The sequence below is a fragment of the Athene noctua genome, chromosome 3, assembly GCF_965140245.1.
Source record: "Athene noctua chromosome 3, bAthNoc1.hap1.1, whole genome shotgun sequence".
NCBI lineage: Eukaryota > Metazoa > Chordata > Aves > Strigiformes > Strigidae > Athene > Athene noctua.
The window spans coordinates 36,937,336-36,959,957 of record NC_134039.1 but is presented as its reverse complement, the minus strand read 5'-3'; the positions used below and the strand labels follow the sequence as shown (position 1 = coordinate 36,959,957).

Below are 22,622 nucleotides of genomic sequence, written 5' to 3'. Positions count from 1 at the left end.
CCTCTACTACTCCTCCCCCCCCTCCCCCGATTTGAGTTTGGTCATACGTATTTTGATGCACATTATGTGTGATTTTTCCAGTGTCAGTGTGCTTTTCGTGAGACTGAAAGCCTGTGAAGATGGGTGATTAAGACCCGTTGACCGTCATGTGCACCTGCATCCCAGTTGGCTGCACATTCAAGAACATTTTGTCAAGATCTGCTGGACAAATCTGACATTATCTTACCTTAAGACATTTCTAATGGAATATCATGACAGCTTGTCTTTCTGTTGGGTCTCTGTGGAGGTTGCTTTATGCTTGGCTCAGAAATGGGTAAATAATTTTCAGAATTTGGGAAATAAGTGACCTGTCCTGCCTGTAGGGGAAAACACTGCAAGTTCTCAGTACAGTGCAAACTTGTTGGAAAAGACCATACTCGTTATGAGGAATCCTGTCATGCTAATACCCTTATTTGCCTTTTCAAATCAGCCCGTTCGTTTGCTAATTGCTGGTTAAACTGTTGAATAGTCCTTACAGTTCCAGAAATGCACACACAGCCATTGAGTACAGTCAGGATTGTGTGGCTTGTTATTAGCAAAATTGTTTCTGATTTTTCTTCTTTTGATTATTTTGTGGATTGCTTGTTCCCGTTCTTGATCACTTGTGACCAGCGTGTTGGATTATGCATATCAGGTTCTCCAGCTTCGAGTGGGCTGACTGTATTTGATAATCCCATTGCCAAATTTTGTGTGTAAATTAGAAAAGGCTTCCAGATTAGATCAAAGGTTACTGTTATTTTTATTGTGGCAATAGAGTGTAAGAACAGGATAAGAGGCAGATAGCCAAGTTTGTTTTAATATTTAGGCATGTTCTCTAGAAGCCAAAGAAAGAGAGCACCATCTGTGCCCTAATAAATGCTGAGTGCATGGAATGAATTGGAAACTATGGCAGCATCATCAGTGCTGATTACATGCAAGAAAATGTGGTTTGGGATAAAAAGCCTCGCTTTGCATTCTAAACAACAAACTTGTAAGCTTTTGTCTCGGCAGAGTACTTGAGCATATGCTTGGCCTTAAGCATGGAAAAAGCCATTTGCTCTAATAAAACTATAAGCATACTTAAAATTAAGTATGTTCTTTAGCGCCATGCTAGATAACTTCTGCCTTACTGGAAACAGTTCTTATAAATAATGATTTGTCAGTGGCAATTTATTTATTTTAAAGAATTCACTTGTAGTGAAAAAAGCTTGCCACATACACACTACCTTTTTTGAGACCCTAAAACTTTTAAAATTAAAGTTGGTTCTATGGCTCTAGATTTTTAAATCTTCTTTTTCTTTGAATCATGCATACTTATGGAAATCGTATGCCTGCTATTCACTTGTTTATGCACAATTAAAATTCTGTTTACTCAAGCAGAATATCCTCAATTTTTACAGATCTTTTGCAGGACTAAGGACTGGTAGCAAGTTCCTTGAAGGAAGGTTTTATTTTATAGTCTTTCACTTCTCACTGACTACACGTAGGATTTTTAAAGTCAGTAAAAGCAGACTGACTGTTAGGTTTTCTCTATCTGAACATAAAAACTGTGGCATGTGCACACTATGTAGGCCTTTGGATTATTGTACATTTTGTCCAAAGAGATCGGGCTTTCTATCTTTGCTTCAGCTGAGAAATATAGTTTGTTGGTTCCCAGTTAAAAAAAATAAAATCACAACTGTAATTGTTAAGAAGCTTTTCATTTATTTTTTTTCCCCTAGTAAAAAAGCCCCAAAACAGCAAGCCAAACAAACGGTAATTTCAGAAGGACAGAAATAAAAACATTTTTGGTGATGTGGTGTAAATATGATCTGGTGGACCAAGCAGCTACAAAATGGAAGCCGAAGTCTGAGACCTAAACAAGGTACCTGCCTCTGACTCATTGGGTGCCTTTGAGCAAATTCTTCCAAGGCAATGGGTTTATTGATTCGCAAGTTCTATAACTTGGGCTAATGTTCATGGAGCAGCATAGAGTGTAACTGTAAATTGGCCCAGGATTCAACCCAGAGGATGTTGTTTGGCTGCCTGCAAATAAATGAACTTCAAAAGCTGTGATATCCTGAGTTTTATTGCTGAATGTCAGTTGACTTAAAAATAATAGTTCTGTATAGTGTTATTGGCTGTAGTTCTAAGGAACACAGAATATTCTAATCCTGCAGGGCACGAGGAATAGTTTTTCCATGGGAATCAGGAGAGTGATGTGCAGGCAGGTAGGGGCACTGCATCTGTATAATTGCAGCAGAGACCCCCAAGATTCCTTCCCCTTGATTGTTTATGCACAGGACAGCCTAAGGTCACCTTTCTCCTCTCATATGCATCTGTTAGATGACTAGAGCTTTGGGAAAACCTTTTTTTAAGGTCGGGAAAGCATCATTATAAAACCCCAAAATCTCAAGAAGAAAATTTAAAGTCATGTGCTTTTGGAGGCAGATATTTATAACTGTAATTGATTTCAAGATGATAGGGTGTGTTTCTTGCTTGTGTAAGAACCTGTGGTAAAACAGTTCACCTTGTTCATTGCAAGACTTAATCATTACAAAGATCAACTAGAGCATGAGTTCAGGTTTTGAAGATCAAAACTTCCGCCATAGTAAAAGTTAACAAAAATAATGTGGGTCTGTTTCATTGGGAAAAAACTATTCTGTTTTTTCTGCCCTAGTTTGGATAACTTTATGCTTTTGTCAGAAACATAAATCTTCAATATAGTATTATAATTCCTACAAGAAACTACAGCTGTTGGCAACAGAATTCCATTCTTTCTAGGAACAGCAAACAGTTACCCGATATTTTTCACACTGACTAAAAAAATATAAGCTTCAATAGCATTTATTTATCAGAGTCTTTTTCTAATCTCTCTCTGCTTGGGAATTATATATTTCTCTCTATACTATATGTTGCTATAAAATTATTTACTTCTAAAAGTGTTAGTACTGCATCTCTTTGTACTATAGATGATTTCTCCATTCCACAGGAAATCACAGCGTATTGAGAAAGAGAAAAGTCCGAGATACAGCATTTGCCAAAGGAATCCTGCGGCAGCCATTGCTATCTGGAAATTTTAGTGAATTTGGGGCATGGAGTTACACAGAATTGGCTTGGGAAAACTGTTCTCTCACAATTAAGCAAGGAATATTTTCTAATGCATATTTTGTTGTTGTGGTACCTAATCAACACTCTGCATTAGGCTCCTGTTAGACTTGGGTGAGGTGTTTTGATTTGAACAGATTTTGGTGTGGTTGGGCTTTTTCCCCTGGATGCATGGGGAGTGTGTGTTCTTGTATAACTATATAAAGCTTCACATTGTGTAACACTTTGGATGAAGCATGCATATACAAAACAAAGCAAAATGTGTAATTCTGCCGAGAAAGCCATCCTTCCCTCCCCCCAGCTTTCCCAAAGTCCTTTTTTCACAGTTGGGTTGTAGGTTTCTAAGAATTTGGATTCAAATTCAACAGCATTTGGACATGGGGAAGTTTAGCATCTCTTCTTACCTTTTGTTGGCTGCTTCCTGCCTTCTTCCTATCCTGCTTCCTCCTACGTCTGATGCAGTGAGAAACAGCCTGGTCTCTCGCCTTTTCCATTTGGGTGTCAGATAGGAGAGCAGTTAATGAATTCCTTTTCTCTCTCTAAAATGGTGAACAAAAGACAGTGGGTTTTTTCTTTCTTCTCTTTCCCTTCCCTCTCTTGTATAGTCCAGTGGCAGAAGGGGGAGTTTCCTCCCATGTATGTTTGAAGAAAAGGGATGGGCTTAGCAGCCTTGGCTGCTCTGGATTGACCTGGAGATGAAGGAATGCCCTTGTACCACATCCCAGTGCCTGGAGGCTATAGAAAATGTTCTCTGGTTCTCTGGAGAGATTCAAAGGCATCCTCGTAGGAGAATTTCCCAAACTCTTTTCCACATTCTTGCATTTACAGCTTTGGCTTTGTTCCTGACCTCAGTGAGATCTGCGAAGTCTGGCATTAAAGGTTTGTGCACACACTCAATGTTAACAGCATGCATCATGACATGGACAAGTAATCAGCTTCCCTGGTTCTACAGAGCATTCTGTGTATGTGTTTTGTTTTTAATGTGTGTATGAATGTAAGATTTTCTTTTTCTTTTTTTTTCCAGTTTAGGGAATATTTGTTTTGTTGCTTTTTTTCAGTGTTAATAAGCAGCTGTGTTTATGCTACTTACATCTATGGTTTTCACTTTAAGAAGACTGAATCTTAGGTGTCATTGTTAAGAACTATAATATTTCCTGTCCAGTCTCAAACAGTTTCTTTCAGGCAAGTTGATGGAAAGATATAACTATACTTGGTGTCATCCTCAATATCACAAATATGTGAGGCTAATAATAATATAGATTTAAGAAAACATATAGTCCCTGAAAACAGGAATGAAGGAGTGAGTTCTGGCAAGAGAGGTGTTTAGGCCAGCTGTGCCTGATCAGCTACTCATAACCAGTGCCACTAAGAAGAAGCAATGGGTAATGGGGATTGAAGACTCCCTGGTATAGGGAATGGAGAGATCCAGCTGCTGACCAGACCTGATGACTTCCAAAGTTTTCTTCTTCCCCAGGGACTGGATCCAAGACATCACAGGGGTTGCCAAGGCCTGGCCAATCATCAGACTTCGTTACCCTCTCATGTGGGCACTAGTAATACTTAAGTAGATTAAGGATGACTACGGGGCTCAGTGATCCTGTGTGAGGGGATGGAGCCCAAGCAGTGTTCTCCATCTTGCTATTCAAGGGGAAACACCTGAGCAGGGGTGGATGCATCCTGCATATTCACACCTGTGTGTGCACCTGATATCATGGCAGCACTTTGGACTCTATGACCACGGGACCCTTTTCAAGAAATGGGGACTGCTAGGGACAGAAGGCGTCAACTCAACAGCATGGGGCAAAAGTGTCTTCACCAGCAGGCGTACTGGTAGGAAGTGGAAGTCTGCACAGTTGCAGCGCTGTGATGTCATTGGATTTGCAGAGTGGGATACTTCACACAACTGCTGTGCTGTAGTTCATGGACTCAGGTTCTTAGACAAGGATGCCATTGCAGTCTCTTCGAAGGAGTGTCTTGAATGCACAGAGCTTTGCTATTGCCTGGGCAACAGGCTGGTCAAGAGCTGTTATGGGTTAGGATCAGAGGGGATCTCAGTAAGACACACATTATGTGGCATCTTCTGTAGGGCTTCCTGATCAAAAGTAGAGCCTGGAAAAGGGAAGACAGCAGCTTTCCCATACCGGCAAGGAGGATATCAAGAGAAGACAGTGCTAGGCTCTACACAGCAGTGCCTGGTGAGAAGATGAGAGATGAAGTGTGTTAGTTGAAAGGAGGGAGGTTCTGACTGGCTGTAAGGAGAGTTTTTCATCATAAAGGAAGTCAAGAAGTGGAACAGGGACCCAGAGAGGTTGAGTAGTCTTCATCCTTGGAGATTTTCAAGACCTATCTGGATAGAATACTGAGCAATATGGTCCGATCTCAGAGCTGACCCTGCTTTGAACAGGAGTTTGGACAGGAGACCTTCTGAGGTCTCTTCCAACCCAAATTTCCCTATGATGCTATGAAGCCTTCTTAAAAGAGTGCTTCTATTGCAGGCCCTGGTTCTCAGAGAACAACCCTGGTGTTTACTGGGAATGTGACAGTGAGGTGATCCAGGAGCCTTCTGGAATGCAGAAGGGACAATATCTTGATGAATGTCCTAGATGAGTAGACTAAGGGAGGTGCTCTGCTGGCTTTGCTACTCACAAACAAGGAACAACTGTTTAGGGATGTGTTTGTCAATGTCTCTCTTGGCTGCAGTCATCATGCACTGCTCAAGTTTAAGATCCTGAGAGAAGACAGGAAAACAAGTAGCAGAATAAAGGTCCTGGACTTTAGCTTGTTCCTGAAACTTGTTGATAGGACACTGCAGGAGACAGTTCTGAAAGACAAAAGCAACTCAGGAGACCTGACTGATCATCAAGGAAACCTCTTCAAAATGGTCCATTCCTACATACAGAAAAAGCAGCAGGCATGGCAGGAAGCCAGCTTGGCTGAAAGGGGAACTCCTAGCCAAGGTGCAATTCAAAAAGGAGTTGTCTAGGAGATAGAATTGAGGGCAGGCTACTCAGGAGCAATATAAAAGCATTCTGTGGGCTTTCAGGGATGGTGTCACGAGGGGCAAAACTCATCTGAGTTTGAAACCATTCAAGGATGTTAAGGACAAGATGGGTTTCTACAGGTACATTGGCAGTGGAAAGAAGACTAAAGCAACTGAAGAAGGGCATGGAAAAGGCTGGGTCTTCATATGCAAAGTCTGCTGTCAGTCAGCCCTGATCTATGTGCCTATAATTGAAATTTGGAGAAGGGAGATGCTGTTTATAGTAGAAGAAAATCGAGTTAGAACTGCCTTAGTAGAGTGGACACACACAAATCCATGAAGCTGGATGGGATGTGTCTGAGAGTGCTGAGGGAGCTAGCCTATGTCTTTGAGAGGCTGTTTTCTGGCATGTTTGGTAGACTGTGGTAAGCCAAATGCACAAAGTGCAATAAAGTGACTAGGAACAGCCAGCTTGGGTTTACCACAGGTAAACCAAGCTTGACCAACTTGATTCTTGCCTTCTGTGATAAAGTGACTGCCTCTGTGGATGATAGCAGTAAGTTTAATTTAATTGACTTCATCAAGGCTTTCAGCACAGTCTCATAGCATTCTTGTGGCTAGCTGGGAAGGTATGGACTGAAAGAGTGGACTGCACAGTGGGTGAAAAAAAAAAAGGCTGGACCACCAGGCTGAAAGGGTGGTAGTCAGTAGTTCAATATCCATCTAACTGGAGGCTAGTTACAAGCCGTGTTCCTCAGGGCTGACAGTGAGACCAGTTCTGTTTAATGTCTTTGTCAGTGACTTGGGTGATGAGAGGGACTGTATCTTCAGGAAGTTTGTAGGTGAATTAACTCTGTTTGCACGCTTGCCACTGTATGTTCTGGAAGCTTCTGGACTGTGCCTAAAGCAGGAAGGCAGGATGACTCTGGGCCTTGGGCATGATGTGTCATGAGTGGGAGTGCCTCTCAGAAGGATCCCAGCAAGCTGAATGAATGGGCCAGCAAGAACCTCATGACATTCAGCAGAAGTAAGTGTAAAGTCCTGCATCTGGAATACAATCCGCAAAGTAACACAAAATGCGCACTGGCTGGCCAGTTGCAACTTTGCAGAAAAGCAGCTGGATGTCTTGATAGACAGCAAATATGATGAGGAAGACTAACCACACACAGGTCTGCACCAGCAACAGCAAATCCATCAGGCTGAGGGAAGTGATTATTACCCTGTACTTGGTACTAGGAGTTTGTATTTAAAATACCATGTCTAGTTTTATGCCACTAATACAAGAGAGATTGACAAACTAGAGAGTCCTCTGGAGCACCACTAAAGTGGTTAGTTTAACATGATGTACAAGGAAAGGCTGAGACAACTGAGTTCGTTCTCAGAGAAGGCCAAGTAGACTCAGAAGAGGCCTCAGACTTGCTACAGCTGCACAGCAGAAAGAAAAGAAGTGGCAGCCACAAGTTGTAGCAATGGAAATTCTGACTGGATATAAGGAAAAAAATTTCACAAGATGGGTTAAGCACTGGCCTCCAGAGGCCATGGCCCGAGTAGGGTTGCCCAAAGAGTCTGTGGAATCTCCATCCTTGGAGACAGTCAACACTCAACAGTAGAAGACCCTGAGCAACCTGATCAGACTTTGAAGCTGGCCTTGCTTTGAGCAGGAGGTTGGACTCAGTGGCATCCGAAGGTCCCTCCCAACCTAAATTTTTCTGTGATTCCGTAAGCTTGGCATCACACTCTGTATACTCAGTATGTGTGATTATAATACAAATATAACTGGTGCTGGCATAGGACACTTGGGATATGTGTGCATGACTTCTAGTTCAGATTAGGAATGTGCTTTTTAAGAGTATTGGAGTGTTTGAAATAGATTTCTTTCAGGTGAATCTAAACAGTAAAATGTGTTCCAGGTGTTCACAGAGTCTGTAGGACCAGATTAGAGCCAGTTAGAAGTGAAGTCTTCCAGCTGTGTATCATCTGAATACCAGGTCCTGAGCATGATCTGTATCAGTCCATAGGTCCTCTCCTACTGCTCTGTACTGCTTGCTAATATAGACATAGCCTTTTCTGGCCAGTGGATGAGGTGGTTTTGTCCATAAACACCTGTAGTCTTGGAATCCTTTCTTCCCAAAATTCTGTGTTCATACATACATATAGATGTAGATGTGCATCATATCAGGGATACTGCTGCATGCATTTTTTTTTCTTTGCTTATTTAAGTATCTCTGTTTCCCAGAGTTTATAGTACTGTTTCTCATCTTGGGGTATGTCCGTTCTAAATGGCTTACAGAGTTCACCACCTGTAGTTTTCCCCTAGAAAAAAAATCTTAATTCTCTGTTTTCCCCCTCAATTTGCATCACAGTATGACAAAATCATGCCTGTGTCTTATATTTCCAAAACCATGTATATATATATATAGTTGCAGTCCTCTATGATCCTTGAGATATTTTGCTAATTGTTGCAAACTTCCCAATGTTGGTCTTGTCTCAGGATGTGGCAAGGGAACCAGACAATAATAATTGTTTTCTAGAACAAACTGGAAACTTTCTTGTAAGGACCTGATCCTGCAGCTTGATAAAGCCACTTGTAAACACGAAAAAGCACAGTGCAGTTGTAATTTTTGCATTATGTCATCAGTGTAGGCATTCCATTGATACTAATTATAGCCCTTGTGGCTCACAGATGTACATTAATATATGCTCCAGAGTAACTGAGAGAGCTGCCTACTTAAGACTTTGTAGACTTCTTTTCATGAAATTTTTCTTCATTAATATTTTCCTTCACAGCTGGCTAGCTTTTCTTTTAGCACCTCCAGAACTGCCTTGGAGATCCATCTGAAAATGCTTGTTTAATTTTTGTATTCCCATTGCGTGGGGAAAATCTATTGTCTTTCATAAAGTAAGTCTATGGATACTGTTTTTAAAAAAACCCAACCAACCAAACAGCAAACGGACCCACCTTATCTTACTGTGTTGTGGAGGCTGCACAGCCATCCAAAGTCAGTAAAAATACTAAGTAATGTCTCACAGTGAAAGCCTGACTCCAGTGAAGTCAGAGGCCAGACTCCTGTTAATCAGAGCAGGACAAAGGTCTTGCCACTGATCACTGAAATGTTCTCTCTGGTGAAGGAATGGGTTCTCCGCTTTCTTCTTTACACTGACATGGCAGCATGTCTCAACCTTCAAAGAAAAATAATTTCTGCAGCTGAAAAGTTTTTACTAGTTCAGACTCTGCATTCCTTTTGTCTGTCAACTGAGAATATCAGCAGTGGTGTGACTTCTCACTGGGAAATGTCACTTGTATGGCAAAGGTCAGGAAGGTTCCTCTAGGATACAGTTAATTATGCATGGTCATTATATCCTGAAGTCCTCCCTGCATTGCCACATGCAACTTAAGCTTTCCTTCCAGATTTGTCTATGATCATATATATGTTTACATGAATGATAACTAGGGCACCCAAGTATCACCTATTGTTACCTCACAGTGATGCAGCTGCAGTTTATCTTGTTAGAAGATTTATGGTTTTGTATATAAGACTTCTAAAGCCAATTTTTATCTTTTTGACAATTGTCTGTATAACCAGAAAACTAACCTTGTTGCTTCTTTTAGCCATTGGACTATTGTTTCAGTATACTGACAGATTTTCTTTTTAAGTTTTCTTGCTGCTCTTGCTTTGTGAATAGATTTGTGTGCCTTCATGTATGTATTGATGTATTGGCAAGGAGTTGTACATGTGTGTTGACAAACACCTTTGCTGCAAACTGAAGTGAAGCTTCAGTGTTTCTTCCAATCTACATTTAGAGGAGCAGTTGATTTGATTTATACTATACAGGTTGTGTGTGCAGGAAATAAGCATTAATGCATTGGGTCTAGGGGAATAAATGGCTATTAGTGCACCACTTCTTCTGGCAGCCTTCTTATCTTAGTGTTTCATCACCTTGCCTGGGATTTTGAAAAGCACTCATTGTTAACCCAAGCTTACCCAACCCTCCTCCCATCAAGGTCAAGGATAAGCTCCCCTTGGCTTTAAAGAAGGCAATTTTAGACCTGTGCTGATGCTTTTGAAAGTCTTACCTTTCATTTGTAGTTAATATGTTGAGCTCTGTAACGAACAGCCTGTTTCAGTGTTCGGATCCTTCTAATAAAACATGTGCTATGATTGAGTGAAAGCACTTGACACAGGTGAAGGGCTGACTTTAAGGCCCTTGCTTGCCCTGGGGTCTCTGGCTGGCTCTGGTGGGAGGTAGGCTTCCTCCACAGGCAGCTGGTACTGCCTTTAAGCAGGGGCATATGAATCCTCAGCAAAATAACTGTTGAGAAAGGAAAGCTGAAACAGAATGGAAAATCAGTACTTTCTAGTATTTCTATGTGAAGAAAGTATTTCTTTAAATATGATGTTATTTATTGTAGGTGATGGCTGTGTTTGCTCAGATTTTCAAAGCAACAAGATGTGCTTTACTCTTACTCCTGTTTAATTAAGAAGTCATGTATTTCTCTGTGATCCAGTTTTGCCACATCCCACAGGAGTTTAGTTTCATGTTCATATCCTTGAAAAGCGATTGCTGCAGTTAGGGTTGGTTGCAAAATGCTGTCATCATCCCCTTGGTTCATGTGCTATGGTGGATCTGACAAGCTTACCTACAACATGCTTGTGTTAAAAGCAATATCAGGTTATAGCTAGAAATGCTAGCTGTCTGTTCAACAGAAATTAACTCGGGATTCTTGGGACATTCCTCCTGCAGGCACCTGGATCCAAAATGGGAAGCCCATAACCTTTCCCCACTGGGTCGCTGGTTGTGCCCGCAGCCAAGTCCCCGGGCACTGCAGCTTCTGCAGTTGGAGCTCCCCGGGCACTTCAGAGCCTGCTCCGGGCAGGTGCCGGGCTGCCCGCCCCTCGACAGTGCCGAGCAGTGCGGCGCGTTCCCTCACCGCTGGTGTCGGGACACGTGGCCAGGTATTTCTTGTCGATCTCGCCTGTGAGCCGAATCCTGTGGGCACTCACAGCACACTCCTGTCAGGTGGGGCTGCTGCAGTGAGGGACAGCTCTTTGCATGGAATAGTTTAATATTAATATGACCCCACAGTGTAACGGGTAGGATAACACCTTCTGACTTGACGTCTTGGACACTTCTCAAGTAAGTGCATCTACAGTTTATGAGTGGTGTTCCCTCAGCTGTGTTTTATAAATCTTTGGTGGAGGCATCACTCTAAGAGAGAGCTCAAATCTTGAATTTTGACTAGAATAAAGTCCTTTCCAGTAGCTGGAAGAAACTTACCTATGTCCCAGAAAGAGATAAAATGGGGCTTAAGTTCCTCTCATCCTTGTTTCATCTGCACTGAGGCAGCTTCTCAGTTGGCACACTGGTCTTTGTGAATCCCCTTCTTATGCCCCTAACTTTCCCCCAAAATTGTGCATGGATTTTGGTGAAATAATTCAGACCTGTTCTGGGGGAAGGGGATTGATGGTAAATCTACATCTCTCGCATCCAAATCCAGGAGGATTAACCCTGTTACTGAGAGTCTTGTTTTCATTTATCACTATTTGTTTATATATTTAATTTATCCTAGTTCTCATACATAGAGATGTTATTGTATCCTTAAATTATTAAACTATGTGCAAGATCTTTCTTCTCCTATGCAAACTACAGATACATACCCTTCACTTGTCTATTTAAAGTTGTTACCTGTGTGAGTGATTTTTCAGCTTCCAATATGATCAATGGGTAGAATATGGGTAAGAAAGAAATGTGTAATACATGCTTAGCCCAAATGTGTACCTTTTTATTAGAAGGCTGTTAACATACTTCTGTTTAGGTAAGATTAAGTTGGCCAGCTGCTGGCATGGCACTGCATTGATCTGTTATCTTGTACAAGACGAAGGCCTGAAAGGATCTCCTCAGTCTTCAGAAAGCAGTGGTTATCTTACATGGGGTCTGTATCTGAATTAGGGGAAATACATGCATTGCTAAGTTTGCTTTTAATTGGAATAGCTAGTTAAGAGACCTGAGCTAATATATTTTTATTGTCAAACTCAACTTGCAAACATTTGTTTGTGTGACTGTATACATGTTAGCGTGCTCGTTGGCCTCAATGGGATTACTTGCATCTAAATTTACTGTAATTATCTACAGGATTGGGCCATAATATATAAACAGTCTGTATGAGTGAAAACAACTGTGTTTCCACTGAAGGATTCACAGGGAGTCCAGGGGGATATTACAGGGTTCTGTGTGTCTTGTTTGGGTTCTGTTAGCATTTTTCTTTTGTTTTTCAATTTGTCACATACAGTAGTGTAAAGAATAAAAATAAAGTCATTCAGAGAAAAAGTGAATCTCAGTAGTGTGGTGCCTTTCTGTTCAGACTAATACCAGGAAGAATTGGAGTATAAACCCTGCTGTTCACTTGATTTTCATGCTCCAGCCTGCTGCATGACAAGGTGTTTTCCTGGCTAATGCTGATCAATGTGATTATATGTCCACTGCAGTCTTCATTTTGCCTTTAGTGTGTGCACCCTCTTACAAAATTCTTGACATACCAGGCTCTGGTTTAGAAGTTTTTCCATTTGTTTTATGAAGCCAGGTAAGAAGGGAACTGTGATTTACAGCCATGAATTTATGATTTAGAATCATAGAATCATTTAGGTTGGAAAAGACCTTCAAGATCATTGAGTCCAGCCGTAAATTTAACGGCTTTCACTTCCACTGCTCAGTAGCCCATGCACTTGATAAAACTTCTCCTGTATCACTGAGTGTTTTTGTTGACAAGGATTATATCCTGATTAAGAAAGCAATGTGCTGGGTTTTCCTCTTCTGCCTGCACAAATGTGCTACTTATTTCCATTCAAAACCTCTTTGGCAAGTGGTGAAATTGCTTTGGAACTTTTTTCAGTGAAAATCAGTCTTGATAATGATAGCAACAGTAATTCCATGAGATTCTCTGCATGTCTTCTGTAATCATCTGTACATATTAGGAAAGGCAGAACTAGCTTTTTGCTTTTGTGCATAAGCCTTTCATGTTGTTATTAAACATTAGATTGTGCCTACTTGTTAGTGTCTAGCCATCCTGATAGTGTCCCCCAAGGTGAAGTTCACCATTGTACACTTGTTCAGCTTGTTTTTTCAACTTAAGCATTTTTTGTTGAGTACTATCAAATATTGGGTAACTTTTGTCCATAAAGCTGCAAAGTTCTAAGTTAAGGAAATACACAGGATGTCCACATCTTGATGCTGCTTTCATGCCAACAGATTCCTTCTGGTGTGAATTGAGGAAGTTTTTTAATTACTTGTGCAGGATACAGCATTACTAGTGCTTCTTGTGCTAAATAATATCCTGTCCAGTTAAAATTGAAGATTGTCCAGTTTATGTACAGAAAGGCACAACATTTTGTATGTGCTATCCTTACCTTGTAGGTTCATTCTGGAAAACTGTCTTCATGTCAGCAACATTGTCTGAGATATACAGACCCAGAAATGTCTGGAGCTCTTCAGACTTCATCACTGCCTTGCATTACTGCCTATGGGGTAATCATGAACTCTTTCTACATGAGGCTGGAGAATACCAAAAGCCCTGGAATTGGACATCTAGTAACTGTTAATCCTGGAGCATCAGACCAGGCACACAGTCCCAAAGCATGCCTGTTCCTGGTGGGGATGGGGAGGTAGTAAAAGATTCTGTACTGCCAGGCGTTAATAAGCCTTCTGATTTGTTACCAGCTAACATTTGTACACCTCTAGGGTTTGAACTGATAAACAATGTCCTTTTCTCCTATTCTATGCTGTAAGTGTGGCTTTTTTCTTTTTTTATTGCTCAGTTCCTACTGACTGTACAAGTTGTTGCTGTAGCCTGTTCTCCTCCCATAAAGCTACCCCCATTTAGTTAGTTACTCAGACTGCTAATTTAATCTTGTGCATCAGGAAAAGCATTTATATTGTCATATTAATGAAGAGTTACTCTTTGAATAGATTAAGTCCTTTGGTTTATTGAGTAAGCTAATACAGGAGCAGAGTAAAATGCCTGGAAAGCCACTAGTGATCCTATACCCCTTCCATGCATGCCTAGTTCTAAATGGCTCCCTTTCTCCTTATCTGGTTCCAGTCATGTTTGAGCCACCACTTTTGAGCCTTTTGCCCATTCCGGATGGCTTTTTCCTTCCCAGTTTCCTATTTCCATATGCATAACCCTTTCACAGATCAGTTAACATTATAACATATAGTTGATTTAATTCTGAGACACAGAGCACCTTGGTCATACATAACAGAGGAGAGTTTAATAACATTTCTGTGAACAAAGGAAACATCATTGTATTGCATCTTCTTAAAGATCTAAAAGCAAAGTTATTACTGGCACCTTTCTCTAGGATTGCAAGTTCTGCCTTTGTCAGGATGCTTGGAGTGGTTATGTTATTTCATGTATGTCCTTTCTTATCAGCTTCTGAGTCCAGTGGTATCACAAGGTTAAAAAAAAAAAAGTCATTGGCACATGGATTATGTAAAGTATGAAGAACTGACTGCTTTGCCTCACCATAGGGAACTGCTGTGAGTTATCTATGGGCTTATTTTCTGCATGACGCTGAAATTATATCTCACAGAAAAAAAATATCTCACATTTGAGGTTTTGGATATGTCCTTGTGTTAAAAATTGTCAACACAAAAATGAGCCTGAAGTATCCTTCTTCCACCAAAACTGTTTGTCTTTTGCAATGGTAACATTCATGCTTGCCGTTGTGGTCTGTTACCTTTTGCAGGTTGTAATATATCTGATATAAATTCTAATGTACAGCTATGATTACTGCCTTGTCCTTAAATCATTGCAGCTGTGTAGCAGACACCCACTAATTCCTGACCACAGATAATGATGGGCTTACTCTTCATACTGTGTTTTATAGATTTCCTCACCTTGATTTTGAAAAAAGGGGCTTTCTCAAGGCTTAATCATAATCCTATCCTATTGTATCATTTTATAATTTACATTACAAACTTAGCAGTGTTCTTTGCCTTACCTACCTTATATGTAGGGGCATATAGGCTTTGATGGGTTTTTTTCCCACTGGGGAGATCCATTATGTTATTAGTAATATTCCTTCTCCTATAGTAGTCTTGCAGTTGTTCAGAAAACTTTCTTACACATGAAGTATCTAGCTGTGAAAGGAGAGGTGCCTGAGGATTTCCATAATGTAGCCACTGTGATGAGAGAGGATGAAAGGACTGCCATGCTGGATCTGTCTTGCTCAATATACCCACTGCGTTAAGGAACTCACCATTAACCTTTGCCAGGCTCTGTCAAGCTGGACACCCACAGCACCATGAGAAGGAAGCTTAACTGGGAGAATCCCAACCGTGGAGTAGGACCTCTTTCCACTCCCTTTTGCTGTCCTTTCTCCCTCCAGACAGAGAGGTGCCAGGTGGCATCTGCTGGTTTCTTATGTGTCTTTGGGAAATGGTGTCAGGGATGCCTTGTTTGAGGCTCCCCTTTGGCCCCCTGTTCTTACGTTTTTTGAACCCCTTGACCCTGAAACCTCTCTCCTTTTTCCTTGATTATCGTATGCAGTCATTTTCTTGGTTTCCCCACCTCTAGCTGTCCAATGCCTGTCTCAGGTAGGAAAGCCAGTCAGGACAGTGGTCTAGGAAAGGTAGAGTGAGCATTTAATCCCAGGGTTTCCAGTGACTGCCTTTTTAGGCATAGGTTTTAGTACTAAGTTTGATTTTTTTTTTTATTTTTTTTTTTATTATTTGACAGGAAGCAGCTAATCAAGGTTCTATCTTTTAACACCACAGACATTATTTTCATGCAAAGTGGTAATACATACCCAAAGATAGTGCATATGCCATGTCTGGAACACCAAAATGAATTACCTCAGACATAGAGGCAAAAGGCAATCACTCAAAACAAGGTATGATTTAGGATCAAGATACGGGAAATGCACTATTAGATAATCTTCCCCCACCATTCCAGGTTTATAAAATAAGTATTGGCGACTGCACACAAAGGTGGTTGGTGCTTTAATAATGCCAAAGAGGATGTAGCTATTTGACAGAGCTACAACTCATTCTATGCCTGTTTTTGCCTACAGGTCATGAGAAAGTGTTGAGAGTTGTTCTCAGCTTTTGAGTGAGTCACCCTGTTTTGGTAGCTAAATTCAGAATATACATACATACCTAAGTAGTTTATTTCTATGGGAAATGAATGTGTTTAAGTAGCTGAAAAGAGGTTGTTCAAAAGAATTGGTGCTTCTGGCAGAGACAGTGATTCTCTTACCTTGTGGTGTACTCAGGCTGTCTGGTGAACCTTTGGCCTTGGGAGGAAAAATAGCTGAATCTGTTGGTGTTCTTGGTGTTTTCTCACAGGGAAATCTGCTTTATTGGATTATATTTAGTACAGAAGAAAGCTAAATGGCTTGTCTTTAGAATTGTTTTATATCACTCACTTTCTTCCCTCTGCACAAGTTGGGTGTGTTACACTTTAAGCAGCACCCAGCTGAGCTGAGTCTTCCCAGAAAAGCATCTTGCACTTTGAACAAGCAGTACATAGCAGCTGGAGCTTTGCCCCAGTACAAAAAGTGTATGTGTTACATTTATACTGTAAAATACATCAGAATTTAATCTCAGGGTAGTTTTCTTTGTGACTAAAGCCAGAGGAAAAGCTGAAATTTGCTTTTTGTCTACAGCTGTTTTGTAGAGTTTCATTTAACCTTCAAAGTCTAGTAATTGATCTAGTTTCATTACAAAGTCTTGAAATGGAACTTTAAAGGATCATTTTTGTTTGGAGATAAAACCAGTCATAACTCTTTCTGCTACAAGTTGAAGATTCAAGTTTTTGGGGTTTTTTATTTTCATTTTTGTTCTGAACACAAATAAACTCTTCTAATATCAGGAAAGATTAAGGAAAAGGTGCTCTTTCTGTATGAAGTCCTGCCTGTTCTGTGTTTTCTCATCATGTTTCTTAGTAGTTCTTGTTTTCCTGTGGACCATGCGAAACATGAACCGCAGATAGAATATATTTTTTTATCAAAGTTTTTGGTAAATCAGCAAACTTCTGGGAACTAGGCAAGGCTGTCTTTTTGTCGCTCCTTTATCTTTCCATGATATGTTATTTTGGTTTTTATTATTACTGTGGTTGAACAGTTGGATTGTAATCTGTAAAGAAAAATATGTAGTAGGACCTTTAGGTGGTGACGTGAAAAATCATTTAATTTGCTAATAATTTATTTAAATTGCCGTAAAGAACCTTGCTGATGGAGCAGAAGTCACTGCATCGTCTGCTGACTTTTATTATATACATTTCAAGGTGAATGTGCTAGATTTCAGGTCTACTCTGTGACTTGCCCTAAGGAATATGCAGAGGAAATCTGAACTTCAAACCGAGTTAGTGTTAGGTAACATCTCGGAGTAGAAACATCTCATATTCCCACCAGGTGCTGGGACTAGAAAGAGAGCTCTTGTTAAGAGGGACAAAGCTCCTAGACTTCTTAAAGTCTGGTAGTGATATCTTCTTTTATTAAGAACACATAAATAAATGAAAAAAACCCTTGAGAGCCTTGATCTTGCGTAGGCACTTTACTCTTAGGCCCTGAAGCTTTTACAGTAGTTCATGTTTAAAACTCATAAAAGAAGATACAGCTGACTGGTATAATACTGAAGATCCTTAGGACCTAGGGACCCCATAGTATAATGTTTCAGAGGATGCACTTTACAAAGATTTGAACTTTTCTTGCAAGGCACCTCTCACTGCTGGAGGGGAGTTTAACACCAAGGGTGAAGAGCCTGGAAGTGACAGGTATTCATACCTTACCATGTGAGACATCTTTGTTAACTATAGCACAGTTTTTTTAGGGTTTCAGCAGATTGTGATCAGCATCTTGTATTGCATTTTGAAGAGGAAACTGGTCTAAAGTATACGTTGTCATCTGACTGAGCTCATTGTTTCAGTAGCTGCAGAAACGACAATTTTCCTTTATTCAACCTGTTTTGATTTGACTGTTTGATATTATGTGTAACCTAATGTTTTTGTCTTGCCCTGCTCCCCTGGAACTGAGATAAGGTTTGCTGCTGGTAATGTCTGCTGTGTTAATTGTCATGTTCAGCCTCGCCTTGACTACTTTTAAAAATGGCACTGCATAGTTGACTTTTCAGGAATAGTTGCTCCTTTAAAGGGTTCAGTTTGCTCTATCATCAAGCATCATTGCTGCTTTATGCTGTCTTTGTAGAATTTCTGATCTGAGTAATTTACAGTGCTTGAACTTCCCAAACTATTTTGTAATTTACTCTGTGTGGGTCTTAATCTTTGTCCAGGACACACTGACTACTCATAAAAATTGTTGGGAAAAGGCATTTCTCCTTTTAGCTCAATAGCAAAAAAAGATGTAAAAAAGTTAATGTAACTGTCTGCTCCACTCCCATGGGTGGCTGAGATGGGCTACAGTCACACATGCCATCTTATTGTTCTCCTCCTAAAAAATGTTACCAAAGAAAATGGGTTTTAGATGATTGTTTACATGACAATTTGTGCCTGCAGAAGAAATATTTAAACAGGGGACTCTGGTCTCGATCTGGACCATGACTAAACTTTGTGTGGATACCAAAACAAGATCCCAGAAATCTGCTGTCTCCTGAGCCCGTGCATGAGACCACTTGTCTCTGCCTGGGGTGCTCAGCCACTGGCATGGTGAAAGGGGAAACACATGGCTTTCATTTCTAACTCTTGAGGGTTAACATTTTGCAGTCTTCTCCCCTCCCTTAGTCATGAAGAATTTAGGGGCTTTTTTTCACAAAAACCAGGAGCAGCGGTTTGGCAAAATGATGCCAGAAGCTGGGCATTTAGGCAAAACAGCAAAGAGCATTGTTCCTGTGGAGAAAGAGCTGTTGGTGCTGGGTCAGTAGCAAAGGTTAGGGTGGGATGTGGACCCCATGGCCTGGAGACCGGCCTGTTAGCTCCTGCTCCAGACTGCAGCCCTGCTGCTCAGATGACCTGTTCAGTTCACACCTTCCTTGACATGCATATCTCTGTTTATTCGTGGTAATGAGCAGAATTTTATTCTTTAAAGAATGCTCTTGTACCTCTCATGCATTCGTAATTCTTGGCTTGCTCACCCAGGCTTAATTCTGCCTTTTTACAGCCCATCTCGCAGGTCACAAGCCATCTCCTGACATGTTGTCAAGTCATCTCTGAATGCCCTGTGTCATCTCATCTTTGTTTTGGTTTATGTTTTGGCCTGATCTGGTGCTTTTTCCCAAATGCCATACATCTTACACTTCCAAAGACTGATCCTGTTGTAGTTTGAGGGCAGTGAGCTCCCTTCCCCATTTAAGATTGCTGAATTTACTCCCTGCCCTTATAATCACTGCGTATGGTCTCTCCAAAGACTTCCTCCTTGAGCATCAAAAAAACTACCCTAGGATCCTTTTGCTTACATTTTCGGTAGATGGCTTTTTCAAACCACTCCCAGATGTGCCATCCATCCAAATAACATCGGGCTGGTTAGTTTTAGAGCTTCTTGAGAAACATGAAAGAATCCCCATATTACTGAGTTATGAATAAAACTTCTCCCATGAAAAGTTCCCTGCCTTCTTAGGGTTAATGGATTCATTTAAGTTGTGAGCACAACAAAGCTTGTTTTGGTATTTGAAACAAGAAATCAAGCAGGAAGAAAAATTGCTGTGTGTGTTGGTGCCCCCTTGGTTTCAGTTTGATGCTGTGTCGGTGCAGGACACAGCCCAGCAGAATGTTAACTGGGTAGGAGGTTGTTTTCTTTAATCTTTTACATTTGCTGCCTTTTCACTCTTACTGTATATTACCTTCTTAATGGATTTTAAAGATCATTCTGAGCAGCATGCCAGTGTGTTGAAATAACTCCCCTGGCCTATTCCACCAGTCACTCCTGTGTATTTCTAATCTGTATTAGCTGTCAAACTTGTAGCTCTGATTTTCTGTATTCTGCTGATGTCTGACTGGGGCATGTATCTGAACCTTGCTGTCTTTGCTCATTTCTGTCATCATGTCAAGTGCTGTGCAGCTGCTTTTCACTTCTAACCCTACTGAATCAGCATGGAGAACTGTCTTCTGTGTCTACATGTATGTATGTATATATATATCTACAAGTATATATACAGAATATATACTGTAAGTAGTGGGGTGGTTACTGTTGACCGCAGCATGTAAATATCCGGATTTTTTCCTGAATTGGTGTGCTGATAATGCTCAGACCTCCTAAAATTACCCACTTTTCTTTGAGGTTTATCATCACTCCCGTTTCATGTAGGTGCTCTGATTAAGCCTGAATGCATGTTGTTTGGTGCTGTTAGCTGTGTCACAATGCTCCTATCTTGAAATAATTTTCCCTTTACACCAAACTGTTAATTTTGTCTGTGTGCTTGTTTGGGGTTTTTTTGTGCTGCAATCTACTGAATGGCGCCTGAACCAGGAAAGCAGAATGATTTGGGAATTTTATTCCCAGTTCTAGCACTGATTTAAAGCGTGGCCTTGGGCAAATGACTGCTGGACTGCTTTCCCTTACGTTCACTGGAGGCAATGATATTAATTTATGCATCTCCTGGAGCTGCTCAGCTGTGGTATGAATGCACAGGGTGGATGGACCCACAGGACCTGCGGTAACTAGCTGCAGTGGGTATCATGGAGTACTTCTTAATCACTTTCTGTATATTTTTATTTTCCCCCTCCCAGGCCAGATGGATTTGAAATTTATAGTTCTGAGAAACTGGATTCCTTTGTTCATACTGTATGGCTTCCCCACCCCCACCCCCCCTTTTTTTTTTCTTTTTTTTTCAGTATGGGGGTATCTAATTTAATAAAGGATTCAATCAGCTGGAATGTGCACATTCAAAGTCACAGACAGCAGAAGCTTTCAGGGGAGGCCAGGCGCATGAACTGGCTTTAGGAGAGAGAAAGAATGAGGCAACTGTAAAAAAAAAAAAAAAAAAAGATGTCTAATGCAGTTAATATACAAATACTGTACACAAAATGAGTAGTCTGCTCTCGTCATCATGCTAGAATGAGATGGTGTTTCAGACCTCATTACTTCTTTACTTCGACTGAGATCTAACGCTTTATGACAGGTGACGGGTTTGATGGCATCTGCTTTTCCCAGATTAAAAAAATATAAATATATCCACCTGCCTCCCCTTTCCTTTGGGACCTGCAAAGGGTTAAGGACTGCTGAATGCAGACATACATGGTGCTGTATTGATATTATGTACTTTGTAATAGAAAACAGAACTATCCAGGTCAAATATCAATAACATTCTATAAGTCTTTCTAGGAAAATATAATTAAAACCATTCAAAGCTGTTTCCCATAACTGAATTTACTGTGTCTTACTGACTTCAGTTCCACATCTACAATGTGATATTATTATTGACTTTTAGAGCTTTGCCTATTTTAAAAAAATGAAAACACAAAATCAGGTGGTGGTATTCATTTTATTAGAAATCTTGCCCTCCTCTTCTCCCTGAAGCAGGGATCATATAGAATTGTTTGAACAACAAAATGGTGAGGTAGCCCTTCAGCTGGTTTAAATTGTCATAGTCTCACTGAAAGCAACTAAACCAGTGGACCATCAGCTGAGAACCTGTCCCACATTCTGCATTTAAGCATCTTACTCCTTTGCACCCAAGGCTACCAGTTACAGCACTACCTCTGGTTTTATGATCAAGCTATATTGACTTGTTTTCATACTGAATATTGTGAGTAGGATTTAGAGTAGGAAGTTCACTAAATTGTTTAAATATTTCAGAAAGAATGAGTTTGCTTTTCTAATTCTGTCCCTCCCTCTCCTCAAAGCAAATATTTTGTCATATCATTCACATTTAAATCAGGAGCATATTCCTCCAAATATAATATTCATAATATAATTTTCATGATAAATATATTTTATATATTCAGTAAGTTCTTAAAACCTATTTGCTAGTGCAGCCTCTTAAAAAAAAGTGTATCATTGTCTCAAAAATTGAATGTTTATACGAAATAACTGATACTATACCATATTAATTAATAATGTTTATTCTGAAAACTTGTACCAAATATCAAGTATGTCTGTATTTTTCACACAAATCTGCTAGTGGAATAATTTTTAGTTATTAATAATATTGAACTATTACTGCAAGTATTACAAAAGCCTAAGAAAAATATTTTCTGAGAGTAGTTTTGTTATTGTTGTTGGCTGTGGGTAGCTTAGCACTTCATGGTTATCACAGAATATGTGATCGATATTTAAGATTTTTGAAAAAGTCAGATGTATGCAGATGTCTAAAATAGATGTGTATATACACCCACCCACCCAGAGATACATATATAAAAAAGAAATTAGTGTAGAACCATACAAGGAGTTTAAATGTTTTATTTCCATAAAATTCAATGTGCTCCTGTAACATTGGCCTGATTTTCCTGAAATCCAGAGTTTCACGGAAGTTGGTAGGGATTGTATTGTAGAAGAGAAGGAAATATTCAGACTGTTTCCTTTCTACTTGAATTGCACTATATTGCATATGTTTGTGGCTCAAATAGAGTACCTAGATTTAACATTAA

At 40.2% G+C, this 22,622-nt stretch overlaps 1 protein-coding gene across 1 annotated transcript in view; it reads left to right on the top strand.

Annotated features, from left to right (window-relative positions):
• Nucleotides 1-22,622, top strand: part of CRADD (CARD and death domain containing adaptor protein) — an 87,504-nt gene that overhangs the window by 4,789 nt on the left and 60,093 nt on the right. The gene's annotated exons all lie outside the window — the stretch shown is intronic.